The sequence below is a fragment of the Ranitomeya variabilis genome, chromosome 4 (genome assembly GCF_051348905.1).
Source record: "Ranitomeya variabilis isolate aRanVar5 chromosome 4, aRanVar5.hap1, whole genome shotgun sequence".
Classification (NCBI taxonomy): domain Eukaryota; kingdom Metazoa; phylum Chordata; class Amphibia; order Anura; family Dendrobatidae; genus Ranitomeya; species Ranitomeya variabilis.
Genome location: NC_135235.1, coordinates 584,016,819 through 584,031,473, shown reverse-complemented (window position 1 = coordinate 584,031,473; position 14,655 = coordinate 584,016,819). Strand labels below are relative to the sequence as shown.

General features: G+C 46.3%; 1 long non-coding RNA gene across 1 annotated transcript; it reads left to right on the top strand.

Annotated features, from left to right (window-relative positions):
• Positions 1-10,707: 10,707 nt before the first annotated feature.
• On the top strand, positions 10,708-14,443 carry LOC143769192 (uncharacterized). Its single transcript, XR_013214254.1, has 2 exons — positions 10,708-12,118; positions 13,818-14,443. It is a non-coding gene; the product is annotated as an uncharacterized LOC143769192 (long non-coding RNA).
• The last annotated feature ends 212 nt before the right edge of the window (positions 14,444-14,655 follow it).

Here is a 14,655-nt window from a genome sequence, read left to right as displayed (position 1 = left end):
GAATGAGAACCAAATAGGCAGAACAGGTGCTGAGTAGTGATAAGCGAATATACTCGTTACTCGAGATTTCTCGAGCCTGCTCGGGGGTCCTCCGAGTATTTTTTAGTGCTTGGAGATTTAGTTTTTAGCGCCGCAGGTGAATGATTTACATCAGTTAGCCAGCATAAGTACATGTGGGGGTTGCCTGGTTGCTAGGGAATCCCCACATGTACTTATGCTGGCTAACAGATGTAAATCATTCAGCTGAGGCACTAAAAACGAAATCTCCGAGCACTAAAAAATACTAGGAGGACCTCCGAGCATGCTGGAGAAATCTCGAGTAACAAGTATATTCGCTCATCACTAGTGCTGAGCAACAAAAGCGAATCAGAGGTAGTATAGACTATAACCGGCAGTGGAAGACTAAGACTAGACAGAATTAATAGAGAGCAGCCCTTCCCAAGATTCACAGCAGGGAGAAATTCTAGCAAGCCGATAATTGCTTTCATGTGGGGCAGTACCGCAAGTCCCAGGTCGGCTACCGCTTAGTCACCATGTGATACAGGTGGAAACAGAGGGAAAAGGTACTGGCATGTATATTACATTTACTCAACCTCTGACTTCAGGTTTTAGATGGAGCTGAGATTTCTTATTGTGCCAGACACAGCTGCTCAACTCACTGTTCATGGTAGCAGTGGAGAAAACAATAATTTCCATTTTGCAACTATTTACAGCAATTTTATTATTTTTTTTATTATTATTGAACGAGGCACTGATATATTGTCTCAACACATTCACTACATTATTGACATCTCTTAGGCTATGAGCACACGCCCAGAATTGCCGCCGAAATTTCCGCAGCAATTCTACAACTCCCTGCCGTGGGTAAAACACATGCAGAATTGGCATGCGTTTTCCCGCTAAACACTAGCATTTAGCAAACGTAATTTTTAAGCATCGGAACTCGCCCCCCCTCGCATGAGTATAATAAAGCGTATTTTTCTTATCTTTTAGGTCGGACCGGCGGCTTGTCTATAGCATTATAGAATGCTGTAGATAAGCCCTGAAAGGCAGTGGCCGTATCTTATGTGGGCCAAAACTGCTGACAGGTTCCCTTTAACAGTAAGGCTATGTGCACATGTCCGTTTTACAAACGTACTTAGTTGCAGAATGCCAGTGTTTTCCAAGCAATCTGTAGCATCGCTTGAAAAACTGATTTGACAGGTTGGTCACACTTGTCAAACATAGTGTTTAACAAGTGTGACCAACTTTTTACTATTGATGCTGCCTATGCAGCATCCATAGTAAAAATATATAATGTTAACAATAATTAAAAAAAAAAATCGTGATATTCTCACCTTCGTCACGGCCCCCGCAGCCTTCCCGCTCCTCGCGATGCTCCCGTTCCCAGTAATGCCTCGTGCCAATAACCGCAGATGATGTAGCATCTCGCGAGACCGCTACGTCATCCAGGTGATTCGCGCAATGCATCCCTGGGAACAGGAGCTGGCGGGAGCATCGCTTAGGCCTGGGCTGGATCCGGGGGGCCGTCAGAAGGTGAGTTTATAACTTTTATTTTAATTCTTTTTTTTTACACATTATATGGTGCCCAGTCCCTGGAGGACAGTCCTTTCTCCTCCACCCTGGGTACCATCCGCACATGATCCGCTTACTTTGCGCATGGTGGGCAAGCCCCATGCAGAAAGTAAGCGGATCAATGCATTCCTATGTGTGCGGAATCCCTGCGATTCCGCACAAAGAATGAACATGCTGCGTTTTTTTCCGGAATGTGTTTCCGATGCGGAAAAAAATGCAGCATGTGAACAAAAAATGCGGAATGCATTAAATATGATGGGATTCTTATATAAGCTTTTTTTAGCGCTTTTTTCGCGGAAAACGGACAAAAAAAATGCGAAAAAAACGCTAAAAATCCTGAACGTGTGCACATAGCCTTAATCTTCTTTAAGTTCTTACTAGTTACAAATCCTATATCGGTTTATTCGAAAGGCCCGGAATAATATTATTCTTTGCCATCTGACTGTTTATAGAGATTTGCCCAAAGGAAGGGATACAATTTTCTTAAAGTTGGTCCCTTGAAACCTTTTTTTTCCACTTCCGGTTGTGGCCCATGACTGTCTAAGAAGAGGAAACTTGGTGACACGCGACAATTCTTTCGAGAAATTTATGGTCCTGGAGGGAGAGTGATTAAAGGCCAGTGCATCTGTGAACAGAACCATTGCTTAGGAGAACACTTCCTCTTCACTAATTCTCCCCTTTGAAGCTGAGTGAGCCTTGCAGTCTAATATTACCACTGTCCTCTTGTTAAAAGCCACAGCTCATTGCCACCTTTCTAGGTTTCTGTCACTTTGCTTCCCTCTCCCTAAGCACTCAGCCTTGTGTGAATCTCTCCCTGCTGTGTCTGTGCTGACCAAGTGGTATGATGCTTGGTTGCTGCAGAACAGGGCACATAAAGGACACACATTTCCCAGGACACCACCCTGGGCCTTTTTTTAGGATTGCACGTTGACATTGCAGATTTTCCCAGAAAGTTTTGTCACAAACTGCTAGCTGGTTATATTTATTATCTGCTGGTTCCAGGAGCGGAGAGAGTATGCGGATCCTCCTGGGAAGATATTTAATTAGCATATAGCTCTTGGGGCTGTCAGACGATGATGTATTGGTGTGTGGTTTGTGGCAGCGGCATCTTAAAGGGAAAAGTTCTTGTTACCTATTGTTTGGGGGTGGACCTGCTCTCTATATGTTGCACTGCAGTAAGATAGTGTCTTCCTCTGCAGCAGAAATGTATCCGCTACTGTGCAACTCAGGGTCTCGCATGTAAGAACACATCTCTCTTCTCATCGTGCAGCTAAGTGCTGTCTACTGCGCCTCCTTATCAGCTATTTCGGTCCCCGAAGAAGCTGTGACTAATGTTCTCCAATAGGAAGTGCAAAAAAAATCCCTGTCCCCATGAGCAGAATTTTACGTCCCATTTCTGCTAAATGTTTGGATCCACATGTGCAACTGGTCTTCACACCGACTGCGTTAAAGCTATTAATTATCATTTGGGCATTTTTCTTTCTCTCCACCTCTGAGAAAATCGGATCACATTCTGATCAGAGTGTGATTAAGGCCGGTTTCACACGTCAGTGGCTCCGGTACGTGTGGTGACAGTTTCCTCACATACCGGAGACACTGACTCACGTAGACACATTAAAATCAATGTGTCTCTGCAGATGTCATTGATTTTTTGCGGACCGTGTGTCCGTTTGAAAAACACGGAGACATGTCAGTGTTCGTGGGAGCGCACGGATCACACGGACCCATTAAAGTCAATGGGTCCGTGTAAAACACGTACCGCACACGGATGCTGTCCGTGTGCCGTCCGTGTGCAGGAGACAGCGCTACAGTAAGCGCTGTCCCCCCAGCTTGTGGTGCTGAAGCCGCCATTCATTTCTTCTCTCCAGCAGCGTTCGCTGGAGAGAAGGAATGAAAAATCATTGTTTTTTATTTTTTTTTGCAGTTGAAATAAAGTTCCCAGTAACCAACCCCCTCCGACCCCCTCCCAACCAACCAAATAAAATACTCACCCAGCTCCCTCGATGCTTCCTCTCAGCGCCGCAGCTTCTTCCTGTATGAGCGGTCACGTGGTACCGCTCATTACAGTGATGAATATGCGGCTCCACCTCCCATAGGGATGGAGCCGCATATTCATCACTGTAATGAGCGGTACCACGTGACCGCTCATACAGGAAGAAGCTGCGGCGCTGAGAGGAAGCATCGAGGGAGCTGGGTGAGTATTTTATTTCTAGCGGGCGGGCGCACAGGGGGTGGGAGGGGTGAGGTGACAAGGATCTTTATTTTAAAGACAAAAATAATTAAAAAAACATAGATTTTTCATTCCTTCTCTCCAGCGAACGCTGCTGCAGAGAAGGAATTAATTCCGGCTTCAGCACCAGATGCAGGGGACAGCGCTTATCTCTATCGCTGTCTCATGCACGGTCCGTGTGGTCCTCAGTGGGCACACGGGCGGCACACGGCTGCCGCACGTGTGCCACAATGATGTGCCACGTGAGCACACGGACACACGGACACGGATAACCCCGGTACCGATTTTTCCGGTACCGGAATTATCTGGACGTGTGAGACTGGCCTAACACAATTGGACCGATGTTCTCGGATGTTCAGAAAACGGTCGTCTCCACCCGCCCTTATTGTGCACAGATTTCCTACTGTTTCATATTCTTGAAAAGTCGGTACCCCATGTAATTATAGGGAACGTCTAAAAAAAGCCTCTTATTTTCATGCACAAGTTTTCATCCATATTGTCGTGTCTATACTATCCATATTTCCATTTTTTCCATCCTTATGGCATCGATTTTTAGACATCAGCAGTTAATAAAATGTACAAGACCAATGCCATTTCCTATGATTATAATAATTTCAATATATCGGTAAAAAGCGGATGCTACACGGATGATTCATATGGAATCCAATTTTTTTGCGCACTCATAAACATGACTATGTAAGTAAGTCTCATCCAAAATACAGAAGAGACATCCTGCGGTGTTTTTTTTTTTTCTTTCACATTAGGTCCACATGAAAAAACTGTCATAAATTGACACTGGTCAGAATTGTAAAATTTGGCTTGGTCATTAAGGTCAAAATTGGCTTGGTCACTAAGGGGTTAAACACACTGGCTGATGACCGGATCTTGCAGCGTTATATGAAAATCTCTATAATAATTGCTGGACCTGAAATAACAAGCATTTTTTACCTATTGTGCCCCCATATTCCCTTGTAGATTGTAAGCTTGCAAGCAGGGACCTCACTCCTAATGTAACGATTTACGCTGTCCTACCTTATACTGAATTTATTGTCTGTATATGTCCCCGCTTAATTGTAAAGTGCTGTGGAATATGTTGACGCTATATAAATATAATTATTATTATGTTACACACATCTGCATTTGCAATGAATCCATTAAGTGGCCATTAAGGAATGTGGTTGCTGATCACTATGGTGTAGTTTTTCAGTTTTGATAACCTCAGAACCACATGAGGGTCATCAATTTTTGCACTAGAGTCTCTGGCCACCGTGAGAGACATTTATTGTGTCAACGCAGTTGTACTATTTAATTTACTGCGGAATAGGAGTTCACCATCTCTTAATCAATCATTTATGAACTTTTCTTCGGTTTTCATTTGTGCCTCTTTAAGAATCAGCTACCTGGTTTGTCTCTCTTTCCGTTTTCATTTCCCTGAAATCACACATCCATTTGTCACCGTACATCATGCACAGCCCAAACTCAACAGCCGTGGCCAGTCCATGCATCACGGACCTCAACACAGATATGTGAATCTGGCTTAAGGCCTTATTGAGATGTCTGTGAGTCAAGTATGTCTTCAATCAGTGTTTTTCCACAGATAGAAAAACATACCCATTATGGTTTAGGTGGCTGTTCACATGTCCGTGTTTTTTTGTTTTGTTTTTTTGCAGACCAATAGGAGACATATCCGTTTTTTGATCCAAGTCACGGATCAAAATTACCCATAAGAAGTCTATTCACCCATGAAAATAATGAACAGTCAGGGCCATATTTAGAGTTTCTGCTGCCCTAGGCACTTTTAGTGCTGCCTCCCCCTTTGGTGAGTATGACACTATCGGCAGTGACTTTGGCAAGAATCGCTGATGCGAAAGTAGCCTTTTGCAGCAGATCCGGCAGTTTTTCTGCATCTGACGCGTAACGGATCACTTACAGCAACACTGCGTTTGGCCTCATTCATTCCCTAAGGGACTTGTGGCACTTGCCGTGATCTGGCAAATGCAGTATCATACCTCCCAACTTTTGAAGAAGGGAAAGAGGTATAAAGTTTGCGGCGCGTAGTGCGCCGCGGCAAATTTTAGGCCACACCTCTGACCACACTCATTTCACAACTAGTCACACCCATATCCACGTCCCAACTACACCCATTTAGCACTGCTGATCACACTGTTTCATATACAATAATTATAACCCCAAAAAAATATGGCCACACAGTGCTCCATACTGTATAATGGCCACACATGATACTCAATACTGTATAATGGCCACACATGATGCTCAATACTGTATAATGGCCACACAGTGCTCCATACTGTATAATGGCCACACACAGTTCTCCATACTGTATAATGATCCCACATGATGCTCAATACTGTATAATGGCCACACATGATGCTCAATACTGTATAACGGCCACACATGATGCTCCATACTGTATAATGGCCACACACAGTTCTCCATACTGTATAATGATCCCACATGATGCTCAATACTGTATAATGGCCACACATGATGCTTCATAGTGTATAATGGCCACACATGATGCTCCATACTGTATAATGGCCCCACATGATGCTCCATACTGTATAATGGCCACACATGATGCTCCATACTGTATAATGACCCCACATGATGTTCAATACTGTATAATGGCGCCACATGATGCTCAATACTGTATAATGGCCACACATGATGCTCCATACTGTATAATGGCCACACATGATGCTCCATACTGTATAATGGCTACATATGATGCTCCATACTGTATAATGACCCCACATGAAGCTCAATACTGTATAATGGCCACACATGATGCTCCATACTGTATAATGGCCACACATGATGCTCCATACTGTATAATTTACAACCTACAAAAAGGACATAATACCAAAAGTATGAACAACTACTGTAAATAAGTTTATTAAATAATACAAAAATTTAAAAACATGGAGAAACTGACAAGAATGATGCATAGTGCAGATTACTCAATACATACAAAGGGGTACAGATCAATAATCCTGGAAAGTAAACCTTAAAAAGACAGGTAAGTATATAACAAGGTCCTAAGACCAAATAAAGTGCAAGAACAATGTCTCTCAGCATAGGTACCAGTGAAAAGTTGATCCTTGGTTCCCCCAGACTCCAGCTCCCTGTATAATGGCCACACATGATGCTCCATACTGTATAATGACCCCACATGATGCTCAATACTGTATAATGCCCCCTCCCATCTTGTATGCATGGCTCATCTCACCCCCATCCTGTATGCATGGCTCATATCCCCCCTCCTGTATGCATGGCTCATCTCCCTCCCATCCCATATGCATGGCTCATATTCCCCTCCTCCTGTATGCATGGCTCATATTCCCCCCCTGTATGCATGGCTCATCTCTCAACCCCCCCCCCCGCTCCCGATCCTGCTCCCATCTTGCATGGCTCGGCTTACCGTCCTCCTTCATCCCCCTGTCCTGTCCCCCCGTACCTCATACTCACCTTTCCCACACCGCGCGGCCGCGCCGAACATCCCTCTGGCTCTGTCCTGACTCCCGGCACAGCACCTTCTTCCTGAGTGAGCGGTCATGTGGTACCGCTCATTAAGGTCATGAATATGCCCATATTCATGACCTTAATGAGCGGTACCACGTGACCGCTCACTCAGGATGAGCTGCAGACGCTGAGACCAGGCATCGCTGGAGCAGGGTGAGTATGACGTCTTCAAGGAGGGTGGGTGGAAGGCGGGCGGGCAGCCGGGGGGGAGTAGGGTGGGAGGCGGGCAGGCGTCCGGGGGGCCAGTCGGTCGGGAGGTGACCCAGGACTTAAGTAAATAAAAAAACAAAAAAAAACAAACAACCTTACTCAGGTGCCGCCCCCCCCCCCCCCCCGCATCGTCCCGCCTTAGGCACGTGCCATCAAGTGCCTAGTGGCAAATACGGCCCTGACTGAAAGTGAAGTGCATACCCAGGCTACACAAACCCCAGTTGCTGGACTGTTTTCAGTTGAGTCACCAGTTGTGACATTTGCAAAAGAACTTCCGCAGGAAGCAGTGGACACCAGGATCTACCTTGGAAAAAGAAATAAATGGAGATACAGAGTTACCCGGTTTCAAAATGTTTGATTGTGTTTATTAATGTTTATTGAAGTTAACAGGACAGTAGGTTAATGAACGGTGAATACCTGAAAACTTTCTCTTGTAAATAGTTTGCACCTTCTATGTGCATTTAATGGTTTTATCATGTCCCGGCAGCATGAGTGGAGCCCTGTTGTTTACAGACCGAAGAACACGAGGCTGAAGACCAGGTCTGGTTGTTATGCCTTGTAGCCCACCCAAGCCTACGTTGGGGGTTTATGACGGGTCCCCCGCATCCTTGTTGTTATTGGTGCACCAGAAAACCCTATATCAAAATGTTTGCACTTTTCGTTTGTCTGCACTGTTTGTAACTTTATTGTGTATGATTAAAGAAACACCTCCCATAAAGGGAAGACTAAGTTTTTATCTGTTTATATGCATGTCCAAAAATGTTTGCAATCTTTGACCTGTATTGTTGTTTTTCTTTTCTCAGTCCGAGAGTACTGGAGTTAACGGGGGGGGAGTGTAACACCCCAGGTAATCCGTTGTTACAGTGATGTTGCCTTCCTTTTGGGGAGGGTAATGTCATGCCTGGATGCAAGGAGGATTCCCTTTAACAGGTATTACACCTACATGCAATACATTCTGAATCCAGGCCAGGAGGGGGAGCTCTGAACCCAGATTCAGGGGAGCTTTCCCCAGATTTCTATATTCTGGTCTGGAGGAGGAGTTAGTTAGTTGATCCAGGGAGTTGGAGAGAGATGGTGGAGGAGAGAGGAGTGTGAGCAGAGAGTGGGGCCGTGCAGCCACATGTGGTGCTGCAGCTCCAAGACAGAAGAGAACCAGAAGGATTGCAGTGATAGCAAGTGTTGGAGGGGAGAAGCAAAGGAAAACAAAGGAGTTCAGAGGGGAACTGTGACCAGGCACCCTCTGAGCTGAAGCGCAGGAACCAGGCACCAGGAGCCCGAGGCTGTGTAGTATTTCACGTCCCACAGCAGAACCGGAGGGCAGAAGACTTTATGTAGTCTGACCACACCCACACCCGAAGGTGCAGCAGTACACAGAGCATGGGTCGTGATAGAGACCCTGTAAAAAGGCTTCCATTGCCCACCATACGGGGTACTGTCCCAGGACAGGAGAGAGAGGACCTGGTAAAGGAGCCAAAGGCAGCAAGGACCTCGCGTAAGAGTGCGAGAAGGAAGGCTTACAAACCTCACCTGGTAGAGTGATCCACCATTGCCTCCAGGCTGACTGGACCACACCAACACCTGTTGCTCGTACCCTGGACTGAGACTGTTTACCATCAGTAAACCAGGTAAAGAGACTGCAACCCTGTGTCCTCTGTTTATTCTGGCACCACACCATCCTTGCCCAATACACCGGGAGCCCTGGGGACCCAGATTCACCTGTGGAAAGCGTTACCATCTTTGCTGCAGTACCATCACCCCCAGAGGACTCCTTTAAGCAGCGTTAGTCCCCCCTGACCGAGTACCACAGGCGGCGTCACAAACTTTTATTACTTTACAAATCCCTTTAAAGACCGTCCCTTTTACTTGGGCGCCCATGGCCACGGACCGGGTCGCTGTCACCGTGACCACCCCTTTAATAACGACCGGACCCGGTACCGAGTACCCCATGGCCCTGGCGGGCATCCCTCTGGCACAGCACGTCTGTAGTATAAAACAGATGCACGTATATCTATGTATCTCTGATTTATTGAACCATTGCTGCGTGATCAAGGTTTTTTTTGCTCCTTTCATACTTAGTAGTAACTGTTTTTTTATTGTTTCGATTTAACAGGAGAAGGACCTTCACCTATCCTCTAATGACGTCATATATCACTGTATATAAGCATGACAGGATATATAGATACAGTCATTTTTATAGTAAGACAGCAATATCTACAAGATTGCATTAGCCTCACTCAGATGCCTTTTTGTCCTGTGTAAAATAAAAACCCAGACCTTTTTTTAATCAGGGCATTCATCCATTTTTCTCCTATACAAAAAAAATCCAAACTTCTCCTATCCATTGAACAGTAAAAAATGGACAATACTTGTGTAAGGAGGAAGACCAAGCGGGTGAGTACCTGCATCATACCTGGTCCGGAACTGCTGAGGCTGCATTCCATGTTGCCCGGTGGAAAGTATAGGGGACCAGACAGTCCTCGTGACTCGAGGAGAGGGGGCGTGGCTAAGCCGGGCGGTGAGGAGAAAGTGTGCTAAGTAGCAGGCAGTTTCCCGCCGTCAGGGAGAGTGCAGCAGTGTGCGCAGCACACTCCACACCCAGCACAGCAGAGCCAAGATGTGCCACAATCAGGCTTATCCGAACGCTTCAGCGGGACAGTGACCGAGAAGAGTACCAGGAACCCGGATAAATGTTGGGCAGCGCTCGTATGGAGAAGTGTGGGTCGGTCAAAGGATACTGAGGTGCGGTTCTGTGGCACCCCAGGATTCCGGTTGCCACAGTGGCATTGCCTCATTCACAGGGGCGTTATAATAGATGAATGTGGATAAAATTCGCGCTGCTGTGGCAAATAATGGATCCAGATATGGTTGTAAGGTGTTCGGGTGGTTTATTCAACGCGTTTCGAAGCTCATGGCTTCTTCTTCAGGAAGTTTCCACACAAAGACCTTTGTGTGGAAACTTCCTGAAGAAGAAGCCATGAGCTTCGAAACGCATTGAATAAACCACCCGAACACCTTACAATCATATTTGTGTGGAAACTTCCTGAAGAAGAAGCCATGAGCTTCGAAACGCGTTGAATAAACCACCCGAACACCTTGCAACCATATCTGGATCAATTATTTGCCACAGCAGCGCGGATTATATCCACATTCATCTATTATAACGTCTCTAAGAGGTCGCAGTGCCGACCTGTGGATCTGCAGCAGCTGATAAACTACACACCTTTACTGTGTACCACCAGGTGAGCAGTTTTCTCATAATTGATTAGAAGCAATCCTGGGGATAAGACCCTATTTGCGCTTTTTTTGTCTCCTACTTTTCTATACTACTCATTCACAGGGGGTGATGTCATGCCTGGAAGCAAGGAGGTATTCCCTTAGCAGGTAATACATCAAAATGCAACACCTTTCCTACTCCAGACCAGAAGGGGGAGCTCTAACACGTGATTTCAGGGGAGCTTCCTGATATAACTTTTGGCCAGGAGGCAGAGTTAGTTAGTCTGAGGAGGACAGAGAGGAGAGAAGAAGTCGAGGAAGAACCTGAGGAGTAGAGCTGTAGATAAACTCACCTCAGGGCCAAGTGCTAGAGACTGGACGTCGAAGTCCATGGTTGTGCGGGTACTGAAGTCCCGTCAGCTAAATCCGGAGGGCAGGGAACTGCAGGTCTCCTGGCCCATCACAACATCTGAAGGCACAGCAGCAAATAAGACCCCGGAGCAACCACGAAGGAGTAACACCTGTAATAGGCTCAAGCTGTCTTTCATACAGACAAGGACTAAAGAACAAGAAGGAGAAGAGGACTGAGCACAGCTTTAGGCAGCAAGAACCTCAAAATACAGCACAATAGGGACCTACTCTGAACTCACCTGGTTAGGAAGATCTCAAATTGCTTCCAGGCTGCCCGGATCTCCATTACCATTTGTATTGCCATGGACAGCACCACAAACTGTGAGTAAAAGTGTAGAAAACTGCACCCTGCTGTGACCTCTGAATTATTGCTGCGCTCCCAGCCCTGCATCATCACATTCACCATCATTGACTTTAACACCATGGTTGCCCTAGGGCCCAGCTCTACCCCTGGAGAGCAGTAACAACTCTGCTGCATCCCCATCAGCCCCAGTGGTCCCCTTAGGCAGAGTCGGCCCCTCATTGCCGAACACCACGGGTGGCGTCACGAACCACCTCTTATAAACTTTATTTCCCCTTTATTCCACTTTTATTGGATTCCCAGGGCCATGGACCGGGTCACTGCTGCCGTGACACATCCCCTTTAAGAACTTTCCGACCTGGCCCGAGTACCCCACGGCCCTGGTGGGCGCTCCATTTCTCTCTGCTGGCTAGTATGCATCAGCTCACTCTTGATACAGAGGAACCTGCAGCTTCTTTCACTGTGGCTGCAAAGGCTTATGGACTAGGGGCTCAGCAGGTAAAACCGGAGACCGCCCGCTGCCGCCAGAAGTTGGATAGTTGACAGAGGACCCCATCTCAAGACTCTACGCTGGCCGTTACTGGTACTACCACCCCCATCGGACTGTATATCAAGGAGGACCAGCAGGAGTCACGGTAAGTGCACCTCAGACTGTCCCATTAATCCTTGTTCTCCCTTTTGTTCTTGTTTACTAATTCCCTGTGAGGAGATTACTTTAATCCTTAGGCTATGTGCACACGTTCAGGATTTTTCGTGTTTTTTTCGCTATAAAAACGCGATAAAACCGTGAAAAAACACATACATTAAGCATCCTATTATTAGAATGCAATCCGCAATTTTTGTGCACGTCGCGTTTTTTTCCGCGGCGGAATCGCATTCTGGAAAAAAATGCAGCATGTTCATTCTTTGTGCGGAATTGCAGAGATTCCGCACACATGGGAATGCATTGATCCACTTGCTTTCCCCATGTGGCTATGCCCACCATGCGGGAAGTAAGTGGATCATGTGCGGTTGGTACCCATAATTTAAAAAAAAAAAATAAATAAATAAATCATGATATTCTCACCTTCCGGCGTCCCCGGCAGTCTTCCCGCTCCTCGCGATGCTCCCGTTCCCAATAATGCCTTGCAGCAATGACCTGTGATGACATAGCGGTCTCGCGAGATGCTACGTCATCACAGGTCATTCTCGCAATGCATTATTGGGACTGGAGCATCGGGAATGCTGCGGGGGACGCCGGAAGGTGAGAATATCACTAATTTTTTCTTTTTATTATTTTTAACATTAGATCTTTTTATTATTGATGCTGCATAGGCAGCATCAATAGTAGAAAGTTGGTCACACTTGTCAAAAACTATGTTTGACAAGTGTGACCAACCTGTCAATCAGTTTTCCAAGCGATGCTACAGATCGCTTGGAAAACGCTAGCATTCTGCAAGCTAATTACGTTTGTAAAATGGACGTGTGCACATAGCCTTACTGTTAAAGGGAACCTGTCAGCAGCTTTGGCCCACATAAGATACGGCCACTGCCTTTCAGGGCTTATCTATAGCATTCTATAATGCTATAGATAAGCCGCCGGTCCGATCTAAAAGATAAGAAGAATACGTTTTATTATACTCATGCGGGGGGGGGGAGGGCGGGTGGTTTTCCGATGCAGACCGGTCTGATGGGTGTCGCAGGCCCGGGTCCGGCGCCTTCCATCTTCTTGGGATGCCGTCCTCCTGTCGCTTCATGGCTCCCCGGCATCGCGCTCCGGCGCAGGCGTACTTCTCTGCCCTGTTGTGGGCAGAGCAAAGTACTGCAGTGCGCAGGTGCTGGGAAAGGTCAGAGAGGAGCGCGATGCCGGGGAGCCATGAAGCAACAGGAGGGCGGCGTCACGATGGGAGACACCGGACCTGGACCTGCGACACCCATCGGACCGACCCACCCACTGGGTGAGTATAGGAAGGCTATGTGGATTCGTGTGCAGATTTTTCAGCACCATTTTTGAAAAATCTGCAGGTAAAACGCAGCTCCGACCGGAGCGTGACATCTTCATGTATTTCTATGGAGCTATCACAATCGGTTCAGGAGAGTCGTCGGCCAGTCCGAGCATTGCGATACGATCCTCGTCTGAGTTATACAGTTGTCAGACTGCTCCCTTAGCTTAGTCAATATTCTAGATTATCTTGACTTTTTTTTTTACCATCAGATTCCAAAATATTGCAATTTTATTGTATTCATAAGCCACCATACACCTTTTACAGACAGACAGCCACTCTGTTGCATGGTTCTCATATTATCAGTGCTTCCCTGTTACATCTAATCCATTGTTACATTTTGTTCCATCAGATAATTGTTACCAGGTGGAGCCGCTCCTGTCCTATACAGTGCAGGCGGTAGATATATGGTAATGAGAAGACTGCCACCTGCTGGAGAACTCATGTTCTGCATAAGAGCTCAGCTGTGGGAGAGAGAATGGGGGATGTAGTGATTTAATGGATCCCATACCTCAGTGCACATAAAGGACTACTGCTCTGTACACCCGGACGCAGACATTACCATAGCCTGTCTAGAAGATTTATCATCGTCCCGGCATGTACACCTGTCATCTGTCTGGTTAATAACATCTCTGGAGAGAACCAAATGAAGCCAGTCTATATTCCTCAGAGCAGGCCCATAATGTAATAATCTGCAGCACAAATCATTTCCTTTCCTGGTGCAGACATTCATCAGATGCCTGGATCTATATTATTTCTGTATGCCATGTGTTTCTCGGAGAACGTGTAGGTGCACAAAGCCACGCAATTATAAAACGGGTGCTGCAACGTAACCATTGCCAAACGTGTCGATGATGGTGGCTAAGGGTGGTCCTCCTGTCATTTTCCAGTTCAGTTATCATGGGATTAATTACATTGTGTTATAATGTCCGACATGTCATACAGATAATTAAACCCAGGTTGCTTCTGTTTATGGGAGATGTGTGAAAGATGTGAAAATTGGATCCATGAATTTGGGATTCAAGATGAGGAAAGTATTTGTTATATGCACATGTGGCTATAGTGTGCGTGTCTATAATATTCCTATTTTGTTGTTATTAAGGTGTCTGTGCTGCATCCGAGCTGTGTCCAGATGGTGGTCGCATTGGCTCCGCCAGTGGGGTCAGAGTTAGGAACATTCAAAGTGGGTG